The sequence below is a fragment of the Drosophila mojavensis genome, unplaced genomic scaffold, assembly GCF_018153725.1.
Source record: "Drosophila mojavensis isolate 15081-1352.22 unplaced genomic scaffold, ASM1815372v1 contig_16, whole genome shotgun sequence".
NCBI classification, from domain to species: Eukaryota; Metazoa; Arthropoda; class Insecta; order Diptera; family Drosophilidae; genus Drosophila; species Drosophila mojavensis.
Window position 1 is genome coordinate 5,267,808 of NW_025318693.1, and position 14,426 is coordinate 5,282,233.

Consider the following 14,426-nt stretch of genomic DNA (forward strand, 5'->3'; position numbering starts at 1 on the left):
ACCTAAGGCCGTATATACATACATACATGTATATTTCTTGGGGCTTTTGCGTTTGTTTCGTGGCAAGTGTTTGATTATTTAGTGCACAACTGCTAAATGGCAGGCAAATTGGGCAAATTATTAAAATTGGCACACACAGCGCAACGAATGGGAAAGACTGAAACAGGAAAGAGTTATAAATATCACACAGGCTGAATAAATAAATGTTTCGCTTCGCTTTATGGAGCACACAAATGTTAATTAAACGCTCAAATCAGATGCAATAAACATCAGAGGATGAGCTGGATTAGGGCGCCATTTACTCGCTTAGCTGGCTAACTGGAAAAATGTGGATTGCAACTTATATAATCCGATTGCCATATGATATATGAATTATTATTCTTTATGGCTCCAATAACTGATTGAATAACGGATCACGTTCGTCACGAAATTATTCACTATATAAATTTATATGATATTCTTCTTTTAGCTGCTTAAGAATTATTGAATTTGAAAAAAACTTTTAGCAGATGATTCGCCATAATTAATTACCCATTTATTATTATTATTATTATTATTAATAAATCTGTTTTTTTCGGATAAAAATATGGTAATAGGCGTGTTAATGCTTCTTAAGGTGCGGCATTTGTTTTACAACAATTATCATCAATTGATGATATCATTAAAGGGTATTTGCACAGTCCGCTTGCCATCATTATTATTTTTAGACATTCTGCTGAGGCATTCACTAAAGATGTAAATTTTTGGCGGAGAAACAAAACAATCGGCGTCATCGGAGTTAATAGAATATTATATTGTACCTAACACCTTTTTTTCAGATATGGGAAAAACACGTAGAGAAGCTTAATCAATTATTGCGAAAGCAATTTAAATAAAAGAATTTAATCAACTAGAAAAAAGCTTTGCTTGTCACATTTAATTTTATTAACATATAAATACTTAATTGAATTCATTTTAATTTATTAGTTAAGCTATTAAAATCTTTGTGTGTGTCATTTAGATAAGTTCCGATAATGAGTAATACTTTTGTTTGTTTCATTATTGAAAATTGTCAACGGTTCAATTATTTTACTACTTTATTTATTACTTGTTCTTTCCATAAGTTGTTCAGCTTACGTCAATTTCGATTTGCAAGTCAATAGTGTTTGTATAAAGTATATAATTTGATCGATCAACTGCCGCATCGATAGAAAGCTCTTTATGATATCGGGCCACATTTGGGCTCTATTTCGCTTGGGCGCTCAAAATTTACCGATATTTGTATTTTGTCAAGCAATTAACGCGCATTCGTTGAATTTCGTGTGAAAATTTTCCACTATCTGGCAAGTAGACAGGCAGGTATAGGGACTGGGTGAATTGAACAGGGTGGGGAGCTGCCTTTGCAAAGATCAAGAGTCAAATTCTTTGGGCAAGATAAACAGGCAGCCGACAGTCTCTGGCCCGCCTGCTTAGTCATAGCCAGCAAATTGGCCAACACACATGAGCCGAATCGAATTGAATCGACTGAGGCCCAAAGCTAAGCGCAACTGGTAGCAAGCCAGGCAGCGAGCCAGTGAGCCAGCCAGGCAGCGAGCCATTAAGTTGCAAAGTGCGCTTGCAACATGCCAAGAGAGCCAAAGCAAATCCAATGCAGCTCCAGCTGTGTTGATATCGCCATGTCAGTCCACTGGCCATTAGCCAAGGTTGTTGAGTTGGTAGCCGGGGCTACTTGCAATCGCCTGATATTTAGAATCGTCGACTCTGCCGCGATCAGCGAGCCAGCATTAATGCCCTCTTATGGATTGCGCAGACGCCAAAAAATTGGCAAACATATTGCCAACAAAAAAAAAAATCACATACCCATACATCTAAGTGTGGGCCTGAGTGTACATGTATGCATGTGTATACTAGTTAGTATATTCATAGTTATGAATGTGCTCTAAACATGCGCCCAGACACCAACAACAACAACTACAGACGCCAAGTAAATTGCTTGAGCCCAGCCCGTGTTTGTGTTTTTCCTCAGCCGTTTTTGTTTCTGTTTTCTGTGTGTACTTGTTACGTGAGAAAATTTTTGAAAAGTTTGGATTTTGTTTAGCTATCTGTTGCTGCTGCTGTTGCTGTTGCTGCCGTTGTGCGGGCCAGCTGCCAAAAAATGTGAAACTACTAACCGTTTTTATACCCTGAACCCATTTTCAATGGGAAATCAGGGTATAATGGTTTTGTTGAAATGTATGTAACAGGCAGAAGGAGGCGTGGCAGACCCCACAAAGTATATATATTCTTTATCAGGGTGACGAGCTGAGTTGATTTGGCCCTGTCCGTCTGTCTGTCCGTCTGTCCGTCTGTCCGTCCGTCCGTCTGTCCGTCTGTCCGTATGTATGAACGCGTCGATTTCAGAAGATATAAGAGCTAGAGACTTCAAATTTTTTTTAAAATGTTCGTAATTACAGCGCGCATATCAAGTTTATCATTAAAAATCGATAACTCATCCCGATCTTTTTTATCGATAAAAAACCTTATCGAAAACCAGTTATAAAATTATATCTTCTACACCTTTATTGCTAGAGTCTCCAAAATTTTAAAGTATGCCTATATGCAATTTATACAATTTCGGTTTTTGTTAAAATTTACCCCCCACCCTTAAATTCACCCCCTCACCCTCACTTTTGTAAAAAGCGTATTTCAAATACTAGAGACTTGTGCTTTGGCAATTACATGCATATCCATGTCATAATCATAATCTGAAAGTTTCATGAAGATCGTACGTCCACAAAAAAGTTATTAAGCAATTAAGTTCTCATAGTAAGCGCTCACTGCCGCCCATGCGTGTTTATGCTTGTGTGTGTATATGTATGTAATTGTTTGTGTATGTGTGTGTGTGTGTATGTTTGTATGTATGTGTGTATGTATGCCTGTGTGTGCGTGCGTGCGTGCGTGTGTGTGTGTGTGTGTGCGTGTTTCTTGTGTAAGCTGAAAGACGCGAAAAATTATTGAAATAGCTATTACTCCAAGGGTTCAGGGGATCTCGTAGTCGAGCAGTCTCGACTAGAGCTTTCTTACTTGTTTTTTTTTCGTTTTGTTTCGCTTCTTTTTAATTTTTTTGTTTGCAACTTTATGGCTTTGTTGGCCAGCATACGACGAGTGCGGTCGCAATATGGTCTCAGCTCTCTGGCCACTGCATTCGCCTGCCAAACAGAGCCCAACCACACGGTGACCATGTGGCCGGCCCAGGTGAAAACCTTGACGTAGCTCCAGCGAAGAGTGCTCTTGATTATCGAGAGAGCATAGCCTATGGACATTAGATCTATAACACTTCCGCATAGAGTGTCTAGCCTAAAATAACTCATTTGATTATGGATAATTATAGAAATTATCCATGGCGAATGTAATGTTACCATGGTGAATAAAATTTAGTCATTATCTAATATTAATATTTTATAGAATTTAAATTGAAACTGCCAAATCGACATTATAAAGTGGAAAAATGGGCTCACTAAATATCAATGATTTTTTTTTTCACTTCACATTTAATTTGAAGCCTTCCATTTAACTCTGCAAATTGGCAAATTTGCTTTTCAAACTTAACAAAAAATTAAAATAAAATAGGACATTATTATGATGACATTTAGAACGTTCAATTAATTTTTATAAAAGCTGTTGATGGTTCCATAAGTTTTCTTTATTACTTTGCTTTACAAAACGAGTTTTGTATATGAATACAGTAGAATCCGGTTATAACGACTCTGTTTATAGCGTTCGTCTGGTTATAGCGACGACAATGCGATGCCTTGAGTGGTCCCCACAAAATTATATAACCAGATTCTGCTGTAAACAACATAAAGTCAAGGCTTTAAGGGTCTAGAGTCAAATATCGATAGGATTTTAGCAATCCTCAAACAACATTTTTCAGATATAAAACAACTCTAGAGTGATATTCTACAAAGATTAGTTTTTATTACAATATTCAACTACATCCACTCGATTTTATAGCTTCTACAAATCTAGAAAACCTGTAATTCTAAATTGCAATCATTTATATTTATGATTATTACAGACTTTTGAATTATCATTAAAATGCTCAACATTTATTTAAATAAAAGTGTGAATTTACGTCTTGAATTACAATAATATTGTAATTTTCTCTTCCTTTACAAATTATTTTGCAAAATAATTTGTAAGCAATATATGTATTTTTAACAAATCGAAAACCAATTGAATTTTATTTTATTTGTTTTTTTTTTTTTTTTTGTGTTTCATTTGTGTTTCGCGCTGAAATGTGCATAAAATTTTGCATTGTAATTGCTGTGTGTGTGGCGCAAGGGGGGAGAGGAAAGGTATTCAATTCTCTTGGAGAGCGGCGAATCCATTGAGTTAGGCACAGTCCATTGAATTTCAATTACCGTACAAATTGCTTACAAATTTCAATTGCAATTCGATTCCAATTTCAATACCCAGTAAATGCATATCGGTGACTTTTGAGTTGAGCGCTCGATCGATGGCTGGCAGCGCACATGAAATTAATTTGAAGGAAATATTGCCAAACGAACTCACAAATCGCAATTCGCTTCAATAAATATTTTGCAACAATAAAATTTGTTCAAATGCCAAACGTGTAATTTTTTTTTTCTTTCAGATCTAAGATTTAATTTTCGCAAAACGTGTGAGTCGCATTAAGTTAATTCATAAAATTTATTTATTAGCCCATTCTAACAAATTACGCAAATAAAGCCAAATGCCCTGTCACACAGCTTGAAAAAAGGTGTTTGTGTGCTTTTTGAGCTGTTTGTTGTTCACTTTTCACGTTTTTATATTACTTCTATTTTTTATTTTTTTGTAGTGGGAACTTGTTTAGATTAACATGTATTCGTGCTGTTTTTTTTTTTTTTTTTGTTGTTTGTTTTTTATTTTTTTTATTTAATATATCTTCAAGTTGCTCAAATTGTTTGCAATAAATTCATCGGATTCTTTATTTTGGATTCGCTTGTTGATTCACGCGCTATGAGCCCAGTCGATGTTTTCACCCATGCCTAAATTGAATAACAAGTGAATAGCTTACTGCGTGGCAAGACTACGTGATACCCTGTAATTTGTTGCAAAACTCATGTTTGCAAAAAACATATGCTAAAACTTTAAATGAGAGACTTGAATGAAGTATGTTATTCGAATGCCTTAATATTCAAAAAGTTAAATCCAAATAATTTATACAAAACCCTCATTTAATGATTTGCTAAACGGAGACTCAAAATTGTCATAAAAATTTAAAATTTTAATTTCATATATTTTTTATAAATATTAAATATAAATTAGCTTGCACTTTGTATACAAAAATAATAAACCTTAACTAGTTGAAATGTTCTTGTAATTAGAAATTACTCAAAGCCTTATTCAACTTATTAGAATGATACAATCGAGTATTTTTCTATATACGCCGATCCAAGCACGCACCCAGCTGCACAGCACGCAAATTGGTGTCATGCATGTCAAACGTAATAAAGCATGCCAATGATTAGGCCTGGATGAAATGCGCAATTCCGCATGCAGCTTGTAGAATGTGCCAAAGTACAGGCCTCTTACATGGGCAAATTAGCGGCACGCTTCGATCTCGCAACTAATAAAAATTACATCAAGAGTGACACACACAACATCTAATCGATATGGGAGATTGACGAAGCTAAGGCCCACTCACATGATTATGCGAAACTATAGTAACTAAAAATAAATAACAAAAAACAACAACAAATAACAATTGCTCAAATTGTCGTTAGATTTTGTTTTTAGATTTCTTACTCCGTTCCGCACATTAAACAGCTTAAATATCGCCGCACGAGATGTCGCTTGCTGGCAATTTGTTGCCCACAAATTGTGAGTGCAATGGGTACAATGCACAGGCCCACAGACCCAATAGCCAAGCCCCAAGCTGCGTTTACTCTTCCTCCCCTCCCTCCGGTTTATTTTGGGCAATGAATGCCCCACACGCAACTCAAGAGACGCTTCTCTGAGAGAGAGTGAGAGAGAGAGAGGGGGCTCTATTTTCCTTATGGGTTATGTGTTGTCTCTGGTATGCCAGTTGCTCGTTAAGCCAATCACTTGTGCATGCAGTGCACTCGCAATAACTTTATTTAATTAAAATACCAAATATATTAGCTAAATAGTATGAACTTCTTTCTTAGTACTTTTCCAAGCTTTGCCTAACGACAAAAAGTAGCAAATAATAAAAACAAAAATAGCGTAAATTCCGCTCATTATACTCGCTAATAATTCATTGGCTTGTGAGCTGAGTGAGCGAAAAAATATAAATATAAATTCAAATTAATTATTACAAATTAACACAAAAAAAATCAAAAATAAAAACTTAGCGCACGCGTCCAGTGAATAAACATAAAATAAACAATCGCCACAACAACAAAATCCACAAACCTATCACCTGAAGCTGTTTCGCGGCTTTTGCTGTTTGTTGGCCAATCAAACGAAACGTGCCAAGCGCAGATACAGATACAGACACAGACACAACGACAGCAACAGATACAGATACAGATACAGATACGAATAGTGATAAAGATACAGGCAATGTCTACATTTTGTGCTGACGCACATTGGACGCAAATGTCGTGGCCTTTTATTAGAATTTTAAGCTGTGGCCCCCCTGCCGTCCCCCCTCACGCTTCCATCGTCGGCGACCTCTTGATAATTAACAAAGATTGCCAGCTACCGCAGCTGCCAAACAGCTTAGCGAATTCATAATTGTTACTCCCCGGCGCTATTTGGAGTTATTGCTAGACAGGTCCAAAGTTTGGCTTTGTGCCAAAACAATTTACAGATCTTTAGCTGCGCTCATGCCCGAGCTGAAGCCTGAACTTGAGCCCGCTTCGGTGTGGTCAACGCGCTGGCCGTATTCACTTTTACTACAAGAATTTGGACATCAACTCTCACTGTGCTCGAAATGACATGTCATATGGATTCAACTACGCGCTGGCTACGTGCCACAGCCAGGTGAAACCGTAACCATGTCCAAGACAATTTCAAATGATATGCCGTGCTCCAGCTGCGCAAGAGAAGAGAAATTTTAGAACTCTTTCTTAGCCATGGACAGCTATTTATCATTATAAGAGCTTCAAACTAATTGCGATTTGTTTTCATTGACCCAAAATTAGAGTATATTAATTATATTATATCTATGTATATGTATATCTATCGAAAACATCTACATAAAAGTCTTCGCAACATTTTGGCATTTATGCTTAGCTATAAATTTTCGATTTTAATTGAAAAACTTTACGTCATAAACTTAAAATGGAGCCAAGCAGAGGCTAGTCAACCAGTTAGGGTATTTTATATTCAATCTCTGACAGCTGACGACATTTTGAATTTTTATGCAGAGATCGCAAGAGTTATGGAACGCATTTGTCAACTAAATTTCGTTGGATTTTTGAAATGGCCGATTTATGGATGATATTTTATTATTTTATTATTCCAGTCAAGTTCAGAGTTCAACAGCAATATCCATATAGATAATATATTCTAACATATGCGAGTGTTGATTAACTAATTTGAATGAAACTGCGATAATTGATATCTAACGACAAGTTGAGTAGGTGCAAACTTTTGCAGATGCTAATCTAGAATAAATTGCAATCAATATTGAGAGAGCTACAGAACCAGTTCCATATATAATATTTTTTTATTTTTTTTTTGGCCAAACAACAACTACAGGTTCATTTTTCATAATAATCCCCATATCTCATCAACAGTCTGCAAAGTTAATTTGATTATCACTTTTAATAATGAAAGATTGAGTTCTTTAGAACACGTGATGAAAGCCAAACGAATACACACCGTTGCTCATTAGGCGAGGAAAGTGTGTAATAATCAGAATAACAACAACTATGATTTTAATTCAATTTGTATTCGCATATGGCGAAAAACAAAAGCAATTATATGCAATGCATGTGCAAATTTAAGCTATTGTTCAATTTCCGCTTTTTTTTTTTTTTTTTTGGTTGACATGAGCTAATCGGTCTTGATGATGCGAGATACCCGTACGAGTTGTGCAATAATTTCAGTGTTTGCTTACAGCTAAAGATTCATAGATGGGATTCAGGCAGGCAAATCGTTGGACTGACCTCAAATGCTACAAACGAAATATGCACTCATATTAAAGTCCAACTCACAAATTACCACAAATCATATACACATATATATTAGTAACTGGCTCGACAAATGCTAACGATTTGCATAAGCTCGAACTGAGAAGCGCCACTTCGAAAAAGCTGTGTGTAGCTGGCATTCGACCTCATTTGCCATGGAATCGCAGCCGATGCTGGCTGGGGTATTTGGCCAAATGATCATCGCGAAAAGGCATCGGAAACCAGTTAAAGGTTAGGGCCAGCGCTTAGTAGGCCAACACTTGTAGCCAGCAGGTGTGTGCAGCAATTAGCTGCATGGAGCCAACGGAATCTTTGGCTGCAATTAAAACGCACCAGCTCAAACAGCGAACAGCAAGCGAGCGTCAACATTTAAATGCCGCTTAGCTGTTAAAACTGTTGACCCGGCCGACACAAACAACAGTTGTGCGTTGGAACAGGTGCCAACACCTAATGACGCCCTATGGGAATATTGCACATTGATCGCCGCTCATTATATAAGAAATATGCCCCCAACCCATTCCATTGGGCCGGCTGCTGACCCACATTTAATATTCTGAACGTGCCTCTAACACTAATAGCCCCAGAGTTGCGAATGGAGTGCGTGAAAACCGTTACGCTGAGTTCGCCCAAGCAACTAAGAGATTAAACATTGTTTTTGTCCAGCACCTTGAGCTGTTCGTACATTACACATACGAGCATACAAAGGCGAAGAAGCCGACGCTTAAATGCCCTTGCAAAGGCAAGTGAACTAAACAATAGAAACTATAAACTAATAAAATGATATGGGACTACAGAGAAAACAAAATTGATAAGATTTTGTTTAAACATAACAAAGACAGAATTGCCAGACTTGGCAAACTTTAGATAAACAATACAGCTAAAAGTAAATGAACTCAGTTGCTCATGTTAGTTATATGACATAGCTAGAGATAAACTAACATAGCCGTATCATAACTCCGATAGAATTGCCAGAGTTGGCAGGCTTTAGACAAACAATACTACAATGAACTAGCTCCCTATGTAAGTTATATGAAATAGATATAAATTGTCGGGTTGTTTGCGAATGTATAAAAACTTAGACTTGGCAGACTTTGGATAAACAATTGAATGAAATCAACTCCTGATTTTAGCTATATTATATAGATATAATACTACATAGACGTATCATAAATTCGCGTTTCATTTTGAGGTATTTGGTGTATAAATACTCAAATAAAATAGCCAGACTTGGCAGATTCTAGATAAACAATTCTAGTTATGCGTAAATGAACTCAGCTCCTTCAGTTAGAGTTATATGATATAGATATAAATAGTCATAGAAGTATCATAAATTTATCTCATATTGTTTGCGAAATATTGACGTATTTGGTGTATAAAAACTCTTATGATGACAGTCGCAACTAAAAGCTTTTATCTGTCAATCTACATAATAACAAAATAAATCCCATTTTAGGTCTTCAAATTTAGTAACAAGAACTAATAGAGTATAAATAACATGCTTATAGAAATGTATAATAAATGGTATTGTAAAAAGTATTATAAAATATAATTAAATAATTACCAGGTAAATTGTTGTTGTGGCTATTGTTGCGTGTCTGCAAAGTAAATGAAAGAAAGAAAATCATATTAAAGTATTTATATTTTTTGTTGATTTTATTTTTGTTTTTTTGTGCTATGTTCGTGGAGCTCTTTTACATCAATAAACATTAGCATTAAAACATGCATTTTTTCGTATTATTATTGATAATAGCAATAAAAGTGTTTCACACGCGTATTAAATATACTAAATGTTCGCATTGATGCTGCGGGCCGCTTTCTCGAAATAGAAAATGAAAACACGTTGGGCTGAAATATTTCTACAATATCTGCAATTATGTGAAGATTTATGGAAAATGAAAATAACCAACAGCCATGGTACAGCTTGATGTTTTCGAAATCGGATAACAAATAAAACCAAGACTTGATCAAAATCAGCTGTGAGCAATTCAATTGGACGACGCGGCAGATGCGTCACAGCAGCCACATAAATACACAAACTGTATGTAGGTTGATTCTTCAGCCTCTTTCTGCTGTTTTTGTAGTTTTTGTTTTATTTTTTTCTTGCCGCCTGACCATCGAGGCGTCGAGGCATGAATCAAGCAATTGTTTGAGCTTTTATTGCGGCTCGCAGAAGAGATACAAATTCGTAACGCACTCGAGATACATTCTCGCAAGTATTTTTATGTTGTGGGCTTGGTAATTGGCTGGGCCAACAGCCGAAAAAAACGGGTTAGTAGCCGGCCCAGGTGAGTGTCAATGGCTGCGCTTAAGCACCGGCCTCTCATGCAAAGCGCATATCTGTCAGATAAACACAGATATAAATGGGCCCCAGTAAACTTGACTAATTGTTTGCGCCATGGCCGTGTCGGCTGCTGCGGCGTTTTGGCCAATATATTTACACGCAACAGCCAGCCAGCCAGCCAATCGGACAGAAAGTCGGAGAGACAGTCAGCACTAAAAGTCATTTTGGAAAGTTCTCGGCCTGACCTTATTTCCCAGCACAACACCCAGCGCACTTTAAGCTCCATTCGGAGCAGGCGACGATAAGGCAGACGACGATGACGATGCTTGGTAAATAAAGCAAAGTGTGGCTAATAAGCCACCGCAACAGAACAAAACAAAACAAGTAAGAAGGCTCCAGTCGAGACTGCTCGACTAGGAGATACCCTGAACCCTCCAAGCTGATATTCTAATCATTCTGCACTTCTCTTATGCACACATGCATACACATGCATCCAGACGCACACCTAAGCCTGCGCTCTGCTAACTGCGCAGTAAGCAGCGACTGCGCTTGGGCTGCGCTGCAGTGTGGGCAATATTATGAGAATTTATTTGTTGAATAATTTCTTTTGTAGACACACAATCTTAATGAAACTTTCAGAGTGTAATTATATGGTGAATATGTGTGTACATTCCAAAGCACAAGTCTCTAGTACTTGAAATGCGTTTTTTACAAATTGGGGGGCGAAGGGGGCGTGGTATCTAAAATCTGTAAATTACAAAATCTTTGTGTCCATTAACTCTATATACAAGGCAAATTTGAAATCTCCAGGTTTAAAAGTGTTCAAACTAGGCCGAAAAAACCAAGTCGATTTTTCGATTATTCTCGATAAAAAAGTTATCGGATGAGTTATCGAAAAAATAAAGCAAACTCGTACTGCCTATGGTATACACGAGTATGCATGCCAAATTTCAGCTCTCTAGCTCTTATATCTTCTGAGATCCTTTTGCTCATACGGACGGACGGACAGACGGACAGGGCTATATCGACTCAGCTCGTCGTCCTGATCAAGAATATATATACTTTATGGGGTCTGCGATGATTCCTTCTGCCTGTTACATACTTTTCACAAAACCATTATACCCTGATTTCCCATTTTCAATGGGTTCAGGGTATAACAAGTAAGAAGGCTCCAGTCGAGACTGCTCGACTAGGAGATACCCTGAACCCTCCAAGCTGATATTCTAATCATTCTGCATTTCTTCTATGTACACATACATACACATGCATCCACACGCACGCATAAGGCTGCGCTCTGCTAACTACGCTGCGGCTGCGCTTGGGCTGCGCTGCAATGTGGGCAATATTATGGGAATTTATTTGTTGAATAATTTCTTTTGTAGACATACAATCTTAATGAAACTTTCAGAGCGTAAGCATATGGTTAAAATGTGTGTACATTCCAAAGCACAAGTCTCTAGTACTTGAAATGCGTTTTTTACAAATTGGGGGCGAAGGGGGCGTGGTATCCAAAATCTGTAAATTACAAAATCTTTGTGTCCATTAACTCTATATACAACGCAAATTTGAAGATTTAAAGTGTTCAAATTAGGCTGAAAAAACCAAGTCGATTTTTCGATTATTCTCGATAAAAAAGTTATCGGATGAGTTATCGAAAAAATAAAGCAAACTTGTACTGCCTATGGTATACACGAGTATGCATGCCAAATTTCAGCTTTCTAGCTCTTATACCTTCTGAGATCCTTTTGCTCATACGGACGGACGGACGGACGGAGGGACGGACGGACGGACGGACGGACAGACGGACAGGGCTATATCGACTCAGCTCGTCGTCCTGATCAAGAATATATATACTTTATGGGGTCTGCGATGATTCCTTCTGCCTGTTACATACTTTTCACAAAACCATTATACCCTGATTTCCCATTTTCAATGGGTTCAGGGTATAAACAGCAGCAGCTGCAACAACAACTACAACAACAGCAACACTATGATGCCGCACTTTGCGGCAATTGTGTAAACAGCAGAACAGCAGAACAGCAACTACAAAATAAAATACAAACTAAGCAAACTCACTTTGCGCACAGTTAGTCAGCCAGTCTATATACTCACAGTACTCAGTTCAGAAAGCGCCATAACATTCAGGTTAATATGCATATGTTTTACACACTCTACAGAAACTAATTCAAGTGTAAGTGAAACAAAAAAAAACAAAAAAAAAACGATTAAGCACGTTAAAGTATACTGCGCAAACGACGCCATAATACTCGCTCACGATCATAAAATTAATAAATAATTGATATTTTACGATTCGCCATATAATTAATCTATCTATCTGTAAGGCAGGCCAAGATTCAACATTAGTCGGAGCTATTTTATATAGTATATATACGAAATATCATTGTCCAGAGACAATATTGCAAAAATACAGATAGGAGGATAGCAAAGCAAATATACGCTTTTCATATATTGAGCGAGTATTAAACAGAAATTAAAATATTCAAATTGACTTTGAAGTAAATATTAAATAATAAAAATATATATGCAATTTTTTTAAATTAATTTCGAATTAAATATTCATTATTTATCAGAAATATAGGATCAAAGTAAAATGCGGAAAATCTAATCAAAACATTATACCCCGACTTCTTATTTTCAATGGTTTCAGGGTATAAAAAGTAAGTCTTAAGGCCAGACTTAACATAGGAACTCGCACAACAAAAATATAGAAATTTCCTATATACAATCAAGTCAACAGGTTTTCAATTGGCTTTTGGTTTCATTTTCAATAATAAACAATGTGATTCCTTTGAACAGTGCCAGACAGACAAAACGTGGTAAAGATGATTTTTAAATAAATATTATACAATTTGAGTGGGGCTTTTGTTAAAGCCGATGGGTGCGTCGCACGAGGCAGAAGGCGAATCATCAGCGTTTATGCATAATTTTCGAATACTCGTGAGTGCATTGATTCACGAAACTCACTCAGAAAATATGTTATAAAGCCAAGAGCTCAATCAAGTTTATTAGCATATCTGGCAAGAATTCTATTCAAATGCGACAAATTGTTGAGAAAGTCGCGTGACGAAGACGAGATACCCTAATACGGCATTTGGGATGGATAGAATTTAGCATGTCAATTAGCTGTAGCTAATAAACAAATATTCGTAACTAATTGAATTCCAAATGTTACTCAATTTTTAATATTCTCCGTCTGTATGCAGAGTATATAAAAATCAAGCTTACAAAGAATTTCATTCACTCTCGAGTGTTTAGCGTAGGCTGTACCTGTAGCTACTTACATTCCTTTGTATCTGTCTCTGTCTCTGTATCTGTATCTGTTTATGTATCTACGCATAACTTCCAGCTGGGTAGTTGGCTGTCTGACTGCTCCAGCAAATGGCTCGTTGATAATTTATATGTGTCGTCCGGCCCCCACAATCAAGTTACCTCGCTCGCCTTTGTTTCTACACGCATTTTTATAGATAAACTGAGAACTGAGCACTGAGAACTGGGGAACTGGGAACTCCACCAGCAAAGAGCAGCCAATTCAGTACGCTTCATTTCCGTTCATGTTGCCCACATCTTTTGATTTTCGGTTAAGAGCCAGGTTCGGTCTGTGTTTATGTTTGTGTGTATCTGGCTGGCTTTACAGGCCACCTCACAATCTTACATATGTAATTGCAATTGCTGAGCGACTCACGACGCGACTTCGAGTCGCGCACCTTTTAATTTGTGCGGCATTCCGCAGCGCTCCCCTCTGCAGTGCCTTATTTTAATGTTGTGTAAAGTTCTAAGACCCCGACGAGAGCGCAACGGAAGTGCGTTCATTATTTTTAATGATTTTATTTAAGGAGCCGGAGCCATCGTCGAGTGAGTCCAACGAGCCTCGACTAACTACCTGCTGCTGCACTGCGGCATTGCGGCATTGCGGCACTGCTGCATGTCCCATGTCCCAAGGTTCCTTTGCCCGCCGCATTTGAATAGTTTTCCCAGGACAGGACAATCTTAGCACGCAA

At 37.3% G+C, this 14,426-nt stretch overlaps 1 protein-coding gene across 2 annotated transcripts in view; it reads right to left on the reverse strand.

Moving 5' to 3' along the window:
- LOC6573356 overlaps window positions 1-14,426 on the reverse strand; it is a 43,961-nt gene that overhangs the window by 12,147 nt on the left and 17,388 nt on the right. For both annotated transcript variants that reach the window (XM_032728926.2, XM_001999403.4), the window contains exon 2: window positions 9,688-9,721. The gene's annotated coding sequence lies outside the window, so the exon portion shown is untranslated. The remainder of the gene's footprint in view (window positions 1-9,687; window positions 9,722-14,426) is intronic.